The sequence below is a fragment of the Motacilla alba genome, chromosome 28 (assembly GCF_015832195.1).
Source record: "Motacilla alba alba isolate MOTALB_02 chromosome 28, Motacilla_alba_V1.0_pri, whole genome shotgun sequence".
Lineage (NCBI taxonomy): Eukaryota > Metazoa > Chordata > Aves > Passeriformes > Motacillidae > Motacilla > Motacilla alba.
In genome coordinates, this window is record NC_052043.1 from 4,021,693 (window position 1) to 4,029,580 (window position 7,888).

The window sequence follows — 7,888 nt, forward strand, 5'->3', positions numbered from 1 at the left end:
CCATGGGATCATGGGTGGAGGAAGACTTCAGCCTTCCCGGAGCTGTGGGGGCTGGGTGTGCCACAGGGGCCGGGACATGTCCCCATGGCCTGCTCTGTACCAGGCCAGCACAGAGAGGGACACAGGGTGGTCCTGGGGTCCGTGGGATGGTCCTGGGGGGAGCAAACCTTATTTTCAACCTGCTCCATGCCCAGTTCTGACCTGAGCTGTGTGGGAACCTCAGTGATCCTGGGGATGCACTGGCCATGGGGGCAGGTCCTCCCACCAGCGCACGGGAAATCTGCCCCAGGGAAGGGCAGAGGCTCAGGCTGGTGATTTTTGGGACGGTGCCTGCTCTTACACCCCAGGAAGAGCTGCTTGTCTGTGTGTTTCCCTGCCCCTGGGACATCCCTGGCCCCAATCCAAACAGCAAAACACTGCTCTGCCCTTCCCCTCCCTGTCCCTGTCCTCCCGGTGTCCCGTCCCTGACAGGAGGCCCTGGGGCCCGCCGGCCTCATGTGAGGAGGGATTTAATCTCCTTAGGGGCTCAGGGGCCAGGCGGGGGGGCTGCTGCACCCCCATGCTCTGAGCACTCCAATGCACCTATTGTTTGGGGCTGGGAGCCGGGGGGGGCCGAGGTGGGGGACACGGGACCCCCTGCTCCCCACACATCCCTCTTTTCCCCCAGGAGCAGAGCAGGGTGTTCAGAGGAGGAGGGGTGACCCTTCCTTAGTGCTGCGGCTGTGCAGGAGCTGGAAGAGGAGTGGATGGCTCTGGGGGTGGCCTCACTCATTCCCAGGGGGATTTTGGGGTCCAGGAGCTGGGATGTCTGGCTCCTCCCTGCACAATCCCCCAGTCCTTCCTTCCCCATCGCTCTGCCAGCAGTGGCCAGGTGGTTTGGGAGCCTTGGGCTCACGCGTGTGGGAAGCCAAAGCCACCCAGCCCGGCTGCCTCTGGCCCCGCTGTCCCAGGGCTCCCTAATCCTGGCACAGAGACGTTCTGTGTGCACCCAGGGTATTTTTATCCGCTTACTGCTGCTGTTTCCTGTTGAGCTGCGGGTGCTTCAGGCCAGATCTGCCTCGCCAGCAGGATGGCTCAGAGCTCGTTGGGTTCAGGGGGATGTTGAGGTGGCGCGAGGTTTTTCCTGCGTCTCAGTCTAAAACAAAGGCAAAAGGTCAGGAAAGTTCAGCCTGATCCCCAAAGTCTAGAGCCAGGTTGGGAGTATGGGAGTCCATGGAGATGGGCATTGCAGGGTGCCACCTCCGTGGTGGGGAGCCCTGGCTGGGATCAGGGATCGGGACTTTGGGTCTGGATCTGGCCCAGGATGGAGGCTCCATCCCACTCGGCAGCTGGAGCAGGGAGGGATAGAGGAGCACTCGCCCCCATGAGAGCTGCAGGGGCCTCAGAGGGCGTGGGCTGGGGGTCCTGGGCACAGGAACCCCCACCTGGGGCCAAACCGGGCCACGAGCCACTGGGACAGCACTTCTGTCCCCTCTGGGATCATGCTTCTGTCCCCTCCAGTGGTGCTGCAGTTTGGGGTGAAGGAAGGGCACTGGGTAGGGGACAGGGCTGGGCAGTTTTGGTTCCTGCATTTGGTACCTTGGAACTCTGCAGTGTCCTTTCCCTGGAGGGGACAGGCAGAGCCAGGGCCTTGAGTGTCCCCAGAGTCCCTCCTGCAGCCAGAGCAGAGCAGGGTCAGGGCAGGTGTCCCTCTGGCTGTTTGAAGCCCCCAGCCAGGGGGGCACAGGGGCCCAGGCTGGGCACAGGGGACGTTGGGGGACCGGCCAAGAGGGGTTTAAGTCTCATTTGGGGCATAAATGAGGCTTTTGATGGCCGGGGCCTGCGTGCCACAGTCATGAGACCTCATCCAGAGGCCGAGCTCAGTCATGGGATCCAGGAAACTGAATTAAAGCAACTTAAGGAGCTTTTTTCCAAGCTCTGCTCTGGTTTTCCACGTGCTTGTCATATGAACAAAGACGGTATAAAAGGGCAGAGGGGAAGGATCCCCTTGGGCTGGGAGAAGGGACTGCGTTGGGAAAGGATGCCAGGGTGAGTGGCACAGCACGGTGCTGGCTGAGGTGGAGGGAAGGAGACAGGAAAGGACAAGGAGAGGGGAGAATGTGCTGGCTCTGGTGAGTGAGGTGGGGGCCTTGGAGACAGTGGGGACAGTGGGGACAGGTGTGGGGGCAGAGCTGGGGGAGCAGAGCCCGTGTCCCCCCCACCCCGAGCAGCGCAGAGCTGTGAGAGCCTGACGAGCCCGCGGCTGCACCGCGACACCGGCGGCACCTCCCTGGTGAGACACGGGCAGGGGGCAGGGGGGCACCCACAGCCCTGGGGACATCGCAGCCCTGGGGACACCCTGAGAGGACACCCAGAGCCCTTGGGACACCCACAACCCTGGGGACATCACAGCCCTGGGGACACCTACAGCCCTGGGGACACCCTGAGAGGGCACCCACAGCCCTGAGGACACCCAGAACCCTGGGGACATCACAGCCCTGGGGACACCTACAGCCCTGGGGGCATCACAATCCTGGGGACACCCGCAGCCCTGGGGACACCCAGAACCCTGGGGACACCCACAGCCCTGGGGACACCCTGAGAGGGCACCCACAAGCTTGAGGGGCACCCAGAACTCATGAGTGGCACCCAGAACCCGGGGGGACACCCAGCCCTGCCCTGCTGGCTGGGGCTGGGGACAGGGGTGGCAAGTAGTGGTTCCTGAGGGTCTCTGAGCTGGGCTGGGACCCTGGGCCTGGGTGGGAATCCATGGGATGGCCCCACCCTGCTCTGCCTGTGCTCGTCTGTGTGCACACACACAGGAGTGTGCACAGCCCTGCACACACAGCAGGTGTCCACAGGCACACAGGGACCTACACAGACCTGCACACACACAGATGTGCCTCACACACACACAGATGTGCGCTCAGACTCACACAATGTGCTCTCACACACACACAGATGTGCACTCACATATGCACAGATTTGCACACACAGATGTGGACTCATATACACACAATGTGCACTCACACACAGATGTGCACTCACACTCACACAATGTGTACTCACATACACAGATGTGCACTCACAGGTTTGCACTCACACACAGATGTGCACTCACACACACACAGATGTGCACTCACACTCACACACAGATGTGCACTCACACTCACACACACAGATGTGCACTCACACACAGATGTGCACTCACACACACACAGATGTGCACTCACTCACATAGATGTGCACTCACTCACATAGATGTGCACTCACACTCACACACAGATGTGCACTCACACTCACACACAGATGTGCACTCACACACAGATGTGCACTCACACTCACTCACATAGATGTGCACTCACACTCACACACAGATGTGCACTCAGACTCACACAATGCACACACACACAGATGTGCACTCACAGGTTTGCACTCACACACAGATGTGCACTCACACACACAGATGTGCACTCACACACACAGATGTGCACTCACCCCTGAGCAGCCCCACATCCCCTCTGCCCCCTCTCCTCCCCCTCGGGTTCCGCAGCAGTCCCTGCACCCCCGGCCCCACCGCACCTGCCCCCGTCCCTCCCAAGCCAGCCCCAGGGGCCGCAGCCCTGCCCGGGCCGTGCCTTGCCCCAGGGACGCCCACGGGCTGCTTTCCACCTCCTGGAGATGCGGGGCAGCCCGAGAATCTCCAGCTCCCTCCGACCCCCCAGCTCCCCTGGCTCCACGGGATCCCCCAGGATGCCATAGGATCCCTCGGCTTCCTGGGATTACCTGAGATCCCCTCTGCTGCTCGGGATCCCCCAGACCCCCGGGATCCCCCAGAATGCCATAGGATCCCTCGGCTTCCTGAGATTACCTGAGATCCCCTCTGCTGCTCGGGATCCTCCAGCCCCCCGGGATCCTCCAGCTCGCCAGGATCCCCCAGCTCCCCTTGCTGTCCCCTCACGTCTCTCCTCTGTCCGCAGGACTCTCGGAGGAGTGCGGGGCCGGGCCCGCTGCCCCCTGTGAGCTTCCCTTTGTCATCCTATGCCTGAGCGTTCCTGGAGGCTGGGACGGCCAAGGGAGGCCCACGGGCTGCCACAGCCCCGCGGTGACAGCGCCTGGACGGCTCTCGTGGGACCCCGCGCCGGGCTGGGACACCCTGCGGGACTGAAATGTCCCCTGGAGGGCTGGGAGCCGCCCCTTCGTGGCAAAGCATTGTCTTGTAGGGGCCAGAGAATCCGCTTAGGAACATCCCAGGGGGATGAAACTCCCATGGAGGGACCAGAACGTCCTGGAGGAGGGGCTGGGATGAATCCCCTTCATGCGCCAGGAGCACCTCTGGGGAGCTGCAGCTTCCCCTGGGGAAAGCAAAGCATCCCTTTGGGGTGCCAGAAGAATGTGGGGAGCTGCAAACACCCGTGGGGAGCTGGAGCATCCCCCAGGCTGGCTGGTACCCCAGGGGGGTGGGAGGCAGCAGCCAGGCCATTGCCCAGGATATGGATGGATTCTGGGGTGTCACGGAGAACCCCTGTCTGGGAAGGAACTCCCATGGGGGACATGGACCATGGGGTGTTAAATGCAGGGTGGGACCAGGATGAGGTACTGGGAGCGATGTCACCATCCTGGTCAGCCCATCCCTGTGAAGATGTGACCCCATGTGAGGATGTTCTGGCAGCTCCAGGGAAGCAAGGCCCTGTTCTCCCAGCTCTGTTCCCTTCTCCAGCTTCACAACCCCCCCGGCAGCTCGTGCTGAGGCTGGAAAAGTTCCCATGGGGATGCAGAGAAAATCTCCCCCACGGGGAGCAGGAACTGCTCCTGGGTGCTCAGATGAGGTGATGCAGAGCAGGGAGCAGGGAGGGGGGTCTGTGGGGCAGGCTCTGGTCACACCAGCATCTGGGTTCCATTTTTTTGGGTTCTTCTCCCAAAACTCAACCCCATTCACCCAGCTGGGGGTGGGTGGCAGGGCAGGGACCAGCAGGGGGGCAGGGCTGGAGGGTGGGGATGACCCTGCAGGGCACCCCCGAGCCCCAGGCGGGATCTGAGCTCGGCTCCAGGCAGCGACCCAGGAGCCCCCGGCAGCCCTGGAGCTGCTCCTGGGCCACAGCTGGCCCTGGGTGGCAGGGGGACACCCAGCAAGGCGTGAGGTCACCCTGGCACCAGGGCAGGTCCCTGTGTCAGCCAGCACAGTGCAGTGTGACCCTGTCACCGGGGACAGGTCCCTGTGTCACCCAGCACAGTGTGGTGTGTCCCTGTCACTGGGGACAGGTCCCTGTGTCACCCAGCACAGTGTGGTGTGTCCCTGTCACCAGGGACAGGTCCCTGTGTCACCCAGCACAGTGTGGTGTGTCCCTGTCACTGGGGACAGGTCCCTGTGTCACCCAGCACAGTGTGGTGTGTGTCCCTGTCACCGGGGACAGGTCCCTGTGTCACTGTCACCCAGCACAGTGTGGTGTGTGTCCCTGTCACCGGGGACAGGTCCCTGTGTCACTGTCACCCAGCACAGTGTGGTGTGTCCCTGTCACCGGGGACAGGTCCCTGTGTCACTGTCACCCAGCACAGTGTGGTGTGTCCCTGTCACTGGGGACAGGTCCCTGTGTCACCCAGCACAGTGTGGTGTGTCCCTGTCACCAGGGACAGGTCCCTGTGTCACCCAGCACAGTGTGGTGACTCCCTGTCACCCTGTGTCACCCAGCTGAGTATGGTGCACCCCTGTCACTGGGGACAGGTCCCTGTGTCACTGTCACCCAGCACAGTGTGGTGTGTCCCTGTCACCGGGGACAGGTCCCAGCAGCAGGAAGGGCTGTGCCAGGTGACTGTGCCCCGATGCAGTGACATGCCCCTGCCTGGCTCTCCTGGGCAGGCGAGGGCCAAGCCCCGTCCCCCTTGTCCCCCTTGTCCCTGCAGGGTCAGTGACAGCCCCACCCTGTGCCCCCCGGCCCAGCTCGTCCCCTCCTCCCCTGGAGTCAGAGCCTCTGTCCCGGGTCCCCTCCTGTCTCTGCAGAGGCTCGGGGGCTCTGAGGGGCTGGGGGCAGTTTGGGGGTCCCTTGCTCAGTCCAGGGGGCCGGGGGGGGTTGCTGTCCTGAGCGGGGCGGGGGGTTCCTGTGGGGTGCTGAGCAGGGGGGGCAGTCTGGGGGCGCTGCTTCCAGAGGAGCTGCCCGGGGGTGCACAGGGACCCTCGGGAGCTTTCCCAGGGCTCTGGGCTGGGGGCTGAGGGGGCATCCCAGTTCAGTTCACTGAGCTTGGGGGAGGAGGCAACAGCAACACCAGCTTCGATTTCGGGAAGGTTTTCCCTGTGGGGTCCTCCAGGTGTGGGCAGAAACCAGTATTATATTATATTATATTATATTATATTATATTATATTATATTATATTATATTATATTATATTATATTCTTATTTTACTTCTTATTTTCTTCTATTCTATTTCTTACTTTATTTTATTTTATTTTATCTTATTTTATTTTGCTGGTTTGTGAGTTGAGGAAGCCCAGGATGAGAATTACATGGCAGGGAGTGTGTGTGCACTTTTTATGTGTGTATTTTTATTGAAGCTTTTCTGTTGCAGCTGAAGTTCTATAAAACAGATTTAACCACACCACAAAAATGAAACCACTCTGTTTTTGTGGGGGGAGGTGAGCTTGCTCTCCCAGGCCTGTGGGGAGGGTGGCTGGGGGTCTCAGCACTGCCCTCCCCCGTGCCTGGGCCAGGTTTCTGCCCGAGGGAAGGCAGCTTGTCTCCTGAGGTCTCCGGCTTTTTAGGAGCTTTTTATGGATTATTCAGGCTTCCCAGGAGCAGCAGCTGCTGGCTCTGCTCAGTGCTGGGCTCCTGGGCTCTGCTGGGATGCTGTGGGAGCAACGGGCAGGAGGAGGCAGCAGCACGTGCCCAATTTAGAAAACAAAGTGGTTTTTTTTTCATTTAAGAATATTATAAAACACAATTTTTGCAATCTTTCCCTCATCCCTCCCTTTGGCCTAGGCCAGCTCCTCCTTGTGCACCTTCCTCTGCACCACCCAATTGTTCCTGGCATTGCCCTGGAGCTTCCCATCTCTGCTTGCACAAGAGGTGAGGCTCTCCTGGATCATCCTGCCTCTCCAGGCTGGGCCGTCCCGTTCCACTCCACGGGATTTCCCCTCGGAGGGCTTGGTCCTTGCTGGCCCGAGAACAGCCTCACCTGCTGGGCCTGGAGTCTCCCTGCTCTGAGCAGCCACGGCTGGGGCAGTGCCAGGTGATTCCCAGGAGCTGCGGATGCCCCTGCCTGGGTTTGAACAGACAGGGGTGTGCTAAGGAAGGCAGGAGCCTCCCCTGAAATGGGGAATGTAAACCCCCTCCCTCTGAATTATTACAATTTTGAAATTAAGGAGCTCTCAGGCAAAGATATGGGAGCAGGAATAACAGTTCTTCATTAGCGAAGAAAATAAAAATAAAATAAAAAATGCAGTAATTCAGAACAACACTGCCAGAGTCAGAACAGGAGCTGACCCCCTGTGTGTCAGGGTGGTGGCAGCAGTGCCATTCCATGGTGGCTCAGCCCTCCTGCAGGGCCAGCTGTGCTTCTGCTGGAGCAGGGATCCTGCACAAGGGGGGAGTTTTCCTCTGGAGCTCCAGGGCTGCTGGAGATGGGCCTGGAATTCCTCTGGGAATGCAGGGCAGGAGAAAGCTGCTCCTCTGGGAATGCAGGGGCAAAGGCTGCTGTGCTGTTCCAGGCTCAGATTGGATCCAGGTGGGAATGCTTGGCTCCTGCCCTGGGCGCAGCATCTCCCCATGGATGATGGAATTTGATCAGCCATGCAGGGACACTCAGTGGCCATGGACAGCAGAGATCTCCTGGAGGGAGGGTTGGCTGTGGGAGAGATAAAGAAAACTGCCCCATGGACAGAGAGAACTGCCCCAGCTCTGACAGGTGGGAATACTC

General features: G+C 60.4%; 1 long non-coding RNA gene across 2 annotated transcripts; it reads left to right on the forward strand.

Moving 5' to 3' along the window:
* Positions 1-1,775: 1,775 nt before the first annotated feature.
* Positions 1,776-6,029, forward strand: LOC119712524. Of its 2 annotated transcripts, none has more exons than XR_005259836.1 (3): positions 1,776-2,028; positions 3,960-5,563; positions 5,758-6,029. It is a non-coding gene; the product is annotated as an uncharacterized LOC119712524 (long non-coding RNA). The 2 variants fall into 2 exon arrangements; XR_005259837.1 differs by lacking the exon at positions 1,776-2,028 and adding an exon at positions 2,149-2,272.
* Positions 6,030-7,888: the final 1,859 nt, after the last annotated feature.